The sequence below is a fragment of the Phasianus colchicus genome, chromosome 1 (genome assembly GCF_987193195.1).
Source record: "Phasianus colchicus chromosome 1, bPhaCol1.hap1.1, whole genome shotgun sequence".
In the NCBI taxonomy this organism is placed as follows: Eukaryota; Metazoa; Chordata; class Aves; order Galliformes; family Phasianidae; genus Phasianus; species Phasianus colchicus.
Window position 1 is genome coordinate 168774113 of NC_143436.1, and position 11456 is coordinate 168785568.

Here is an 11456-nt window from a genome sequence, read left to right on the forward strand (position 1 = left end):
TCACTCAGAATAATTTTTTTCTTAACAGCCACCTGAATCTCCCCTGGTGCAACCTGAGGCCATTCCCACTCATCCTATAGCTGTTACCTGGGAGAAGAGGCTGACTCTCACCTTACCACAACCTCCTTTCAAGTTGTTGTGGAGGGTGATAAGGCCACTCCTTACCCTCCTCTTCTCCAGACTGAACAATTCCAGTTCCCTCTGCCACTGCCCATGTCCTGTATTCCAGACTCTTCACAGTTTCATTGCCTTATTCTCTGGACACACTCCAAGACATCAATGTCTTTCCTGTAGAGAGGGACCCAAAACTGAACACAGCATCAAGATGCAGCCTCACCAGGACTGAGAACAGAGGGGTGATCATCTCTCTGCTGCTTGCACTCTCTCTAATACAAGCCAGGATACCAGCGGTCCTCTTGGCCACCTGGGCTCACCACTGGCTCACGTTCAGCCAGCTATCAGCTAACACCCCAGAATCTAGGTGAACTACCCAGTGTTTCCTAAAACATACTGCTAGCATTTTCACTTTGGTGTCCATAAACATGGCATGATGATCTTTTAGCCTGAGTTAGGAGAAGGGAAGATGTGAGCTCCTGCTCTGTACAGGAGACACCAAGAGCTGAAGAGCTGAGGTGAAGCCACTCACAGTACCCCCAGCCATCCCATCCCACCAGTGTGAAAATGACTGTGCTTTCTTCCCATCGAGGATTGAAATCAGAACTCTCATGCAAGTTCTGTCAACAACCACATGGTCATCCTGGTTTTGTGAAGGGCCGAGGATTGCAGAGTGATGCATGCTCTGTACAGTGATCAATGCATTTCTTAAGAACAAGATGTGACAGCTAATGTAAAAAGAAAAAAAGGTGAATAAAAGGATGTCAGGAGATGTGACTTACTTTTTCATTCACATAGCAAAGCTGTTTCATATCATATCAAACAAGCCAGGCTAATAGATAGTGCAAATTAAAGGCAAAGTCAAAGCTGCCTCAGACCACAGCTGCAGCTGTTCACCTAATTTCTGAAGCCACCAGCCTTCAGGGCAGGACAAACACAGTTTGCTGGGTGCTCTCAGGGCTGGTGGTGCAATGTAAGCACAACACTTGGAATACAATCCACCAGTGTCCCCACGCCAGATCCCATAACCTACTTCCTAGGCCTGCTGCCAGTGTTGTGCTATGAGTCATGAAGGGAAACAAACACAAGGAATGTCAAATTAAATAGGACACAAAGCTTTCGTGGTATTTAAAAGCAGAGCAGTTGTGTCGCAGCGTACAAACCTCTCTGGACTCCTCTTGGACCAGTTCTCATCTCAGAAATAAGACACATCCCTTTAATTAGTTCCACCTAATGAAATTCACAGGGCAGGGAGTGGGAGTTTTGCTCCTGGGTAGAAACCAAAAACTTCACTTGAGCTGCCCGTTTTCTGCAGTCGTCATTAGCAAATTTTATCAAATCTGTGTTAAACAGTAACAACTATTGTTTGCCCAGAACACAAGTCCATTTATGAGCTGCAATACGACACATTGTGGAAACCCCAGACTGAAAGGCACTTCTAAAAAGAAAAAAAAAATAAGGACTGGCAAGAAAAAGTAGTTTCAAATTATCAAGAACAAACAACGGAGGAACCTCTACCTGATCTTTTAGGCTTCTGTGATCCTGTATCACTGTGGAATTGGGAAAAAATAATATACAAAATGCAGTTCTGATGGTTGGAGGCTAACTTCTACCCTTCCAGCTGAAGCTCTGGGAGGCTTGTACTTATTGCAACAAGCCCAAACAGAAGACATTAAGGAAGTCTCAAGATGCACATTTGCTCCTACGGAAATATTGACCCACAAGGGTCTGTTTAAATCCATTTTGGTTACATGTCTCTCTAAACTAAGTGATATCCATGGCAACAAACAATTTCACTGCAGGAGAGAGCACTCATCCGGGAGGAGCATATAGTTGCTTTGTTTATTGATGGCTGAAAGCCTGAGAGCACAAAGTTTGAACTTTTGGGAGCGATGCTGGAGCTCTGCAGAATGCCCAAGTTCCTTGTCAGGAGACTTCTGCAAACGTAGATCACAGAAGATGGAGAGGGAAATCGATACCTAACCAGCTGTTTTCATTTCCAAAGCGTGCTGCGAGGAGACATGCTCACCATGCAGTGGTGACTGCCCTTCAGGAAGGTAACAGGAGGGCAAGAGGGAGGGAGCAGATTCTCAGCTATAATTGGAGAAAGGCACAAACCACCACTAGGGCAAACCACCAGGATGATCAGGCTTTCAGTACAAACTGTTTTCCAGCACCCACTGAGGCCCCTCAGCATACTTACACGCTTTTGTTGCTGTGACTGCTGACCAATGCATTCATCCTGCTCTTCCACCTTGGGTCCCATAATTACAAGGCCTGATTTACAGGGTAGGTTATAGCTGCTATTACGGGAAGCTGTGCTGCTGGGTGTAGCTGTGGCGCTGATGGGAGGAGGAGGGAGGAAAAGGCACACTGCAGCCTCTTTGCTGCTGCGTGAATACGTGCCATGCTGGGCAACGCTAACGGAGAGCATTAGGAGGAAGCCACATGCCTCCAGGGTCTTCCCCAGCCTCCTTCCCACTTATAAAGCCTTCTTTGATTTGGGCTGTGAGGGCTCATTTTCCAATTTGTGCTCAAGGGAAAGTTTTTCAGAGGTTTCAGTAACAGCTCAAACCAGCCCTACTCTCAGGACCTGCTAGAGAAAGGCACAGAGCTCATCTCACTGTGGCCCCACTGGAGCTGAAGGACTGCTTTGCAAGTGAATTATCAATGGATTCTAACCCAGGAGTCCCTTGCCAAGACCAGTACTCTTCAGTCTGCAAGGACTTGCTCTACTCTCCAGCCTCTGTGCTCATGCCTCCACCCCACTGAGATATAAAGCTCCCAAGAGCATTGCTCAGGGCCTCTAAGACACACTTCCTGAGCTGTTGGGATCTAAACCATGCCTAGTACTTTTAGCCCCAGAGACCTGCAGAGGGTGGTTATGGGATTGTCAGGCAACCACATACTGCATCAAGGGGAGCACAGGAGTCCCAAGGCTCAACTTTTAAAACAGTGTTTTGATGCAATCACCTAACTGAATTACTGCACAGCCCCACATACATCACAGAGTGGTTGGGTTGGACCTCAAAGACCATCCAGTTCCAACCCCCTACCATGGGCAAGGCTGTCACCCACCACCTCAGACTGCCCAGGGCTGTATCCAACCCAGCCTTGAGTGGGGAATCCACAGCTTCTTTGGAAAAGAAGTTGTGGGTGAGACATAAATGATAACAACTGATTACAAATTACATCAATACCACCCTACTGGACATACTTGTCTACAGTGATGCTTGTGCAGAGCATAGAGCAGCATCATTTTTGAGAAACCATAAATGCAAGAGCTATCCTTACTTTGAGGAACCCTTACTTTGAGAGTCAAAGTGGCTTTATTATCGAAGTCAAGATACTTAGACCAACATGCACCATCTGTTGAAGATGTATACAGGGTAGATAGACTGTAGGGTCTCCTCTTTGGAGATCTTCGAAAGCTGCCTGGACATGGCCATGGACACCCTGCTCTGGTGTGCCTGCTGGAACAGAGGCTGGAGCAGATGAGCCCAGAGGGCCCTTCTCACATCAGCTATGCTGGGATACCATGACACCTCCTTTTTGGTTTGCCTTGTTAAAGAGAACAACCAAGTCATGGCTTCTTTCACAGATTTGGCTTCTTGTTCCATGGCCCCCTGTACCAAAGACAAACAGGTCCTACTTCTCAAGGCAACAATTCATCTTCTCAGGGGATCAAATTGCTAGAAAAATAATCCTGAATTTAACAACTCTAGTTGACATCAAGAGATGATTTTAGGGATTAGATTCACTCTCTCAAGTGAACAAACAGAGGCATTGCCTTTCCAATCCCTACACTTGCATATGCCCACCACTCCTCTGCCCCACACCAGCCTGGCCCCACCACCACCATAAAACCCCACCTCCCTTCCTGCAGGGGTTTCCATTTCAGCTGCAGTAGAGGTGGCCTCTTACTCTGCAGCACCAGTGATATATTAACCACCCAGGTACTGACCAGCTTCCCTGCATCAGCTTATCTGCCAAGGTCTACTCCCATGACCCTTTGTCCCCATTAGCCTGCTGAATTTATGCTCCTTCTCTGACGTATTGCTACATGAAGCTGAAGGCAATGCTGAAGAGATTTTGTTGTTGTTGTTGTTTTAATGCCAAGAGAGGTTTTTATTACAGTTAACCCCTTTGGGTGCTTACTGCTGGAGTTAGGGTTTTAGACATACATTTATTTACTGACAAAGACTGCTGGTATAAACAGCATCTTCTTGAGTCCAGAAGCTGATGGCTGGTTGCCCATGCATCTCTGGGGTATTTATAAGCCTGTACCCGCTCATTTGCTTGCCCTTAATAGGGCAATGCATTTCCAAATCCATATATCAGAGCCAAATCGGCTATGGCAAGCAAACCATCTCCCCCTTCTCCCATATCATGCCCCATAATGCCTCCCTTAGCATTGGCCAAGATCCTGCTGAAGCAGAGCAGATTTCAGGCTACTCAGCAACCCCAACCCCCACAGGAATCACAAGATGCAGTCTGGAGCAGCCAGTATGTGGTGGTATCTCTTACGCAGTTACATCCTCATCACCCTAACCCCAAGCTGAAATCCCAGGCCCATAAGCTTGGATCCCACTAGCCACCCTTTGTCTGAATGATGGGATATAATCAGTGACAATAATAGAGATGCCTGGTGCTGCTGCAGCACAGAACAATCTCTGTGCAAATCCAAGCACAAAGGCTCCCTGGTCCCACTTTCTCATAGCTGCAAAGCTGCATCAGATGAGGATGTAGCACAGTAACCTATTGAACCAGATTGCATTAGCTAACTGCAGAGAAACCTAGTAGACCATTAAAAATTTAGCTAAATATAGGCACACACAAAAAAAGAATAAAGGTAATTCAAAGATCTGAGCCTAATTCACGAGAGCAGGAAGTCATAACACATGGGACATACTTCAGATGCTGCAACTGCAGCTCCAGTGAACCAGGAAGCTTTAACCAGTTCTCTCCAGACTCAGGAACACAGTGCTTCTGCCCTTATGCCAAAGAAAACCATGCTGTGTGCCTGTTATTTTCCACACTCAGCCATGCATGGCAACCCAGGGATGTGCTGCCCTCCCCAGACTCTGCTGGCTTGCTCTTGCTTTCTTGCTTGTGAGCCTGGAGGACAATCCAGGTGTTTTCCTTGAAACCAGGGATGCTGGTGGCCAGCTCTAGTGCCTGCTGCAAGGAAAACATCTTTCAGTTGGCAGAGGGGTGTTGCACAGAGACCCAAGCTCACAGCTCATTTGTAGTTCCTCCTCACTACTGCCTTCAGGTTTTACCTGCTTCTTGTGGAAGCAGAATGATAGAAGCAGACCAAGACAGCCATCAGATATAAAACAGAACCATCCCCGTGATCCCATGAAGTTAAACGAACTCACACAGAGACTTTGGGATCATAAATGATGCTCTGTTTCAAAACCCATCATCATGTGAATCTCCTTCATGCAGTAAGGACTGAATTACTCGGGGAAACTTCAAAGCCATCAAAGCACTTGTTGCTGTTTGCATACAGTGCTTTGAGCGAGTTCTCTCTGCTTCTCCCAGTCACTGTGCAACAGTCAATTAAAACGCACTGCTCTTTGTAGCCTCCACTGCAGCATGAAGTTTATTGTCCTATTTATCAACATTGTGCGGCTTTGGGCTGAATTATTTATAGTGCTGAAAAGATGAATTCAGTGGTAAACCCAAACTAGGTCACACAGATGTTTTTGCAGCCTTGAAATTTAGAGGCTTTGTTGGCTTACCTGGATGGAACAGTCACCTACACAACCAGGCTGCCTAGAGAAGCTGTGGGTGCTCCATCCCTGGAGGCATTCAAGGCCAGGCTGGATGGGGCCCTGGGCAGCCTCAGCTGCTGGGTGGCCCTGCTCATGGCAAGGACTGGGACTGGATGAACTCTGAGGACCCTTTCAACCCAAGCTGTTCTGTGATTTCTGGCATGCGCTGCAGCGGTAGAGCACAAACCTGCACGTCTGCATGGTGAGCCAAAGCACCCCAAATTCAGAAAGCGTCCCTGCAGTCGGAGATTATAGCTCTTGAAATAGAAACAAAACCACTGCTTAACCACAGGGTTTTTAGAAGGTAATCTTGCACGTGTTTCCACCCCTAAATCCTGACCACGTTCAGTAATCCCCCACCAAGAACAGCCTGTGCTCCACACCACCTCTAATTTAGAAAATGACAATGATTCAATTGTTTTAAAAACAAGGAGAGGTCTTTTTTTTGTTTTTGTTTTACACCACTGCCTTCCTTATGCCACTGCAGCCTTTGCTGCACCATCACATGTAGGATTGCTCATACCTGGGGCTCCCCCTGGTTACTTTGTGCCAGAAAGTTTGAGGAACCCTCTTGGGGACAGGTAACCAACGAGGGGTTTCATTTACCAAATCTTCTTCATTACCCCTGCCAGGGAGCTGGAAACCATCAGTGATGTCCTCTCCTGGGATTTCAGGGATGCATCCTGGAGACACAAGTACCAGCTGCTAAAGGCAGAGATGTAATGTTAACCAGGGCTCCAAATATGAGCAGTGAATAACATCAGGGTCAGCATGCACTTCAGGGCATGTGTCAGTACTGGCTGACATTGGGAAAGTACAGATAAACCTCTTGACCTAAGAGGTGATAAATAGCAGTTCATGATGCCAAAAGAGGTTTTATTTTAATTAATCCTTTAACTTTTATACTATTTTATCAATTCAAGTGTAACACTAATTTTTAAATTCAGTTTCAAAATAAATACCTACCTGAAGTGAAACTCTGCTCCCTCCACTCTGCTTCATTCCTCAGAAAGCACAAGGTGCAACTCTGGTCATCTCCTGGTTTCCTTGCGGGGTGCCATAGGGTCTCAGATACCAACAGTGAGCATAGGTGAGGCCCTAGAAGTTGAAATGGAAAACATGCTCGTGGCCACAAAAACAAATTGCAGACCACTACTCTTACCATGTTATGGATTGCAAGGGCAGAACAAACTTCATTCTCTCTCGTGAGAGATTCTGTAGTAGAAGCATCACTTGTTACATCAGAAGCCAAGACAGGCACCACCATTCATGATGAGAAGTTGGGAAGCAGTCTCCACTTTTGTTTGGAAAACTACAGGAACGTGTTGTGGTCATACAATGCAATCACCTTCACTCCAACACTGCCTGGTACAACACTGACACCTTGCCCTCAACAGCCTCAATCTCTTGACTGAGACACCAAGCAAAAATAAAAAGGAGGATCTGTATTTAAGTACAGCAGAGTGAGGAGCTTTAGGAGCAATGTGCTCACTGAGAAGTGTGGTTTGAGTCCCACTGCTATTCCCAAATTCAGGTTGAATGTTCTTAATAGCTGCACTGAACCTGAAGATGCAGACCAGATCCAGAAGCTCAAGCATGAGAGGCAGCAGAGAGCAGTAATTCACACCCTGCTCAGGGAAAGGTGACTACCCCAAGGATGCAGACCTCAGACCCTCTGCCCAGCAGGGCATCTGTAAGTCAGTCAGTCTCCCAGGAAAAGTGCTAATTCCACCCCATTTACCTGCAGAAGAAGCAGAGTTTAAGAGGCACCCTGTTCTGAGACAGTCACAGGAGCAGCAGATCAGCACAAACACTGACAGAAGCGATTTTTTTTTATTCCCCCCCCTCAACCAAGGTTACACCTCAGACAAGATCACCAAAGTACTTCAAAAGTTAAGCACCATCTGGGGCTACAAAGGGGAGACAGACTTAGGCAAGATGCTTACAAAGCATGGTCCCACCTCTGCACATACCATGGTCTCTTCCTATACAACCGAATGCACGCATCAGTAAACCACACAACCCTCTTGCTTTAACTTTTGCCATAGTGCTAGGTAAAAGCAACACTGGAGGAGATGAAGCAATTTGTTTTAACATGATCTGTACATGGCTTGTTCTGGCATATAGAAGACAAATTTACCTTTCCCCCCTTGACTACAAATTGCATTTGTTCCAATTTCTCATTTCATTTTCTGCAACACACATCCAGACCAGCATCTTCATCATGATGTTAGTTACCCTGGATGAGTACTTCCAGAAATTCACACTAGACTTCCCATCACCCAGAACAACCACCTGCTAACGTGACCACTTACATCTTTAATACATCAAATACTCCTCAGTGTAAACTTTATTTTACTGAGCTGGCATTTCTTTCACACAAAGCTCCATGCCCATATAGAGTCTGTACAATCCCCTTTACATATATACATTAAAGAAAGATGGAAAAGTTATACCATGCCAAGAAAACTGTCTTACAAGACAAGAGCCACTGCCTGTAGGGTATATTTAGAAACTGGGGGGACAAATTAGGAAGGTAGTCACACAACACAAGCCAGATGAGCAATGAGAAGCAGGGAGAGGGGAAGTTTCTTCCAGGTATTAAGCAATTCCAGACTGCATCAATAAACACCCAGGCTGACACCTCTTCTTTTCACCTCCCCAAGTAACAATACCTAACACTTACATAGCATTTTTCATTCACATCTCAAATAGCATCACAGGAAGGTATAAAGTACTACATTCAGCTTTCTCCTCTGCAAGCCCTTGTGCAAAGCTGAAGCCCAAGGTCAAGCAAAGGCAGCACTGGAAACCAACACAGGCGATAGGCCAACGTCACAGATGCTGAGTCCAGCCCCAGTGTCTTCTCTTTAACCCTGCAAGCTGTCTGTCAGCTTGGTGTGAGCAGCAGGAAGGCTTTTCCTGCTTTGTTCCTTGGTGGGAGCAGAGCTCCTGAAGGACTTGCCCACACCAAAGAGTAATCTCAAGCAGTGTCTCCACTTCAGCCCACAGACTTGCAGAACACCTGAGGCTGAAAGACCCCTCTACAGATCATCCCACCCAACATCTTGCTTAGAGTTATCCAGCTACCACAGCCTACCCAACACCATGTCCAGTTGGGTTTTGAACATCTCCACAGATATACAACAGCCATCCCTGCCAACATTGGCAACTTGTGCCAGTGTTTGATGTGTTTGATCAAATTCAGTTTTTAAAGAAGCTTCCTTCTGTTTATGAGATGCATGTTGTGTTTTGGTTAGTACTTATTGCCTTTTGTGCTGGCACTGGGGACCTCAAAGCAGCTCGACTCCATTTTCCTTATTCCCATCAGGTGTTTACCTGCACAAGTAAGATCCTTCAAAGTTTCCCTTCTCCAGCTGAGGAGTTCCAGCTCACAGCCCCTCCCTGCTCTCCAGCCCCAGCTGCTAATTTTCTATGGCCCTGAACTGGACTCACCAGCACTGATCAGAGAGAAAGTACCACCTCTCTCAACCTACTGAGAACTGATGATAACCCCCATGAGCTTGGCAGTTCAGCCAGTGTTTAGTCCACCTCGCTGCCCACTTATTTTGCCCATACCCCATCAGTGATGATTTTAAAGGCCTTGAAGAATTGCTGAAGTTGTAGTAAACAACACCTACTACTTTACCTTCAGCCACTAAGCAAATAGTCTCATTAGAGACAACAACTGATTGATCAAGCATTTCTCCATGCTAATTCCAAGTACCTTGAATCAGGAGACACTTGCTAAGCCTACCTGCTGCAGCACTTTCCCTGGAATCAAGGCAAGTTTGACTACCTGCTGATGTGTGGATTCCTCCTGAACATAGAAATGATGTTTGCTTTTCCAGTCTTCAGAAAATTTTTCCAATAGCCGTCTGCTTTTAAAAGGTATTCAAGAGTGGCTTCATACTAACATCAAAGGCAGGCTAGATACGTCTAGACAGTTTGGGGAATGCAATAGTGCAGCCTAACCTTCTGCCTTTGACAGAACAATCTGCTCAAGTAGCTTAGATTTGTTTCTCAACACTCTTTAAACATCTAAGATCTGTTACAACTGTATGACTGACTTCTAAATAATTTAAGTCTTGCAGTGCAGTTATTACCAGTTACACAAAAAAAGGGAAGCAGAGATGCACTCAGTTGGTAAGGAGTTACAGATCAGAGCACTGACAGCAGAACCAGCATCTCCCTTCATCACAGGGCCAAACCATCCCATCTCAGGTGCTCTTGATGCAAGGACTGCAACATTAACACATTCAATTGGTTGCAGATACTACTGTCAACCAAGTCTTACTGGCTAGGAAAACACCACTTGTTCCTCCCACCCAAGTCTTAGAGGGCAGCTGCTGTGCTGTAGCATGACTTGGTCAACAGCAAAGCCTAGATTGCACCACCCCAAAAACCAAGCCATGAAATCTGTTGGTGTTCCCAACTCATCTAGCTCAATAGGTGGGCTGGATTTAAAACAAAGACTCAAAGGTGTATAACTAGACAGTTAGATTTTCTGTGGTTAATTTATAAAAGGTAAAAATAAAATTTCCAGAAGCATGAAGGTTGTCACTAGAATATTTTTATCTGAAATGAGTCACAAACCCTGAGAAGTAGGACTTTCCCCTAATAGCACTGCAAAAATTAGAAGAAACCACAACAGAAAACAATGTTAAAGGCAAAAACTACACAGAGATTAATCAAGACACTTGTTCTCACATCAGAAGCAAGAAGTTCTTTTCACATACAGGCATCTTAATGCTAAGAAGAGTAAATAAAACCCATCAATTCAACTCAAAAAAAGAAGAGGGAAGTTGCTAGGGCAGGAGAAGCCTATAGGTATTTGTCTGTACTGGTCTGTCTATAACAGAAAGGTTATTACAGCAGCTTTCATAACCAAAGGCTGAATTTAAAGCTGAATAGCAGGAAGGGGGGAAATGTGAAATCTGGACTCTGCCTAGAAGGAAAATAAAAGCGGAGAACAGGAAAGGACAGAGCTTCAACTTGTGCTGTTGCTCTGATCGACTATGAACTACAGGCATACTGAATGTCTCCACACATCTGCAGTAAGAAGCAGAAGACAAGATTCAAAGTACAATAGCAATTAGCATTTGTGGAACACAGGTCCTAAGAAACAATTGTTGATTTGTGTCAACTCTGTAGAGATTTCCCCCTGAAGAAACCCACTCTGAAAAGATTTTCTTCTGACAAAGTCTTTTTTTGTGAGAAAGTTTAATATTGAAATATATGACAACAATATAAAGAATTCAGATTAAAGTTTGTTTTGGTTTGTTTTTTTTTTTACATGGAGTCAGAGTATACAATCAAAGAAAGCTCCGCCATCAAATTGGTAGGGATAGAAGCATGTTAAAGGTTGATTAAAGTGCAGTTACACATTGATTCTAAGACCTCCATTTCTTTTCCTGCATGTGTGCAGTTGTTACCCATATGGTTCAACAGCACTGGTACAACCCACTCAGAAGCCAGGTTCTGCCTGAGTGCCAGATCTCTGTGGCTGAGAGCCCATTGCCAATGTTTTCACTATAGTAAGACTGTAAGAGCTACGTCCAA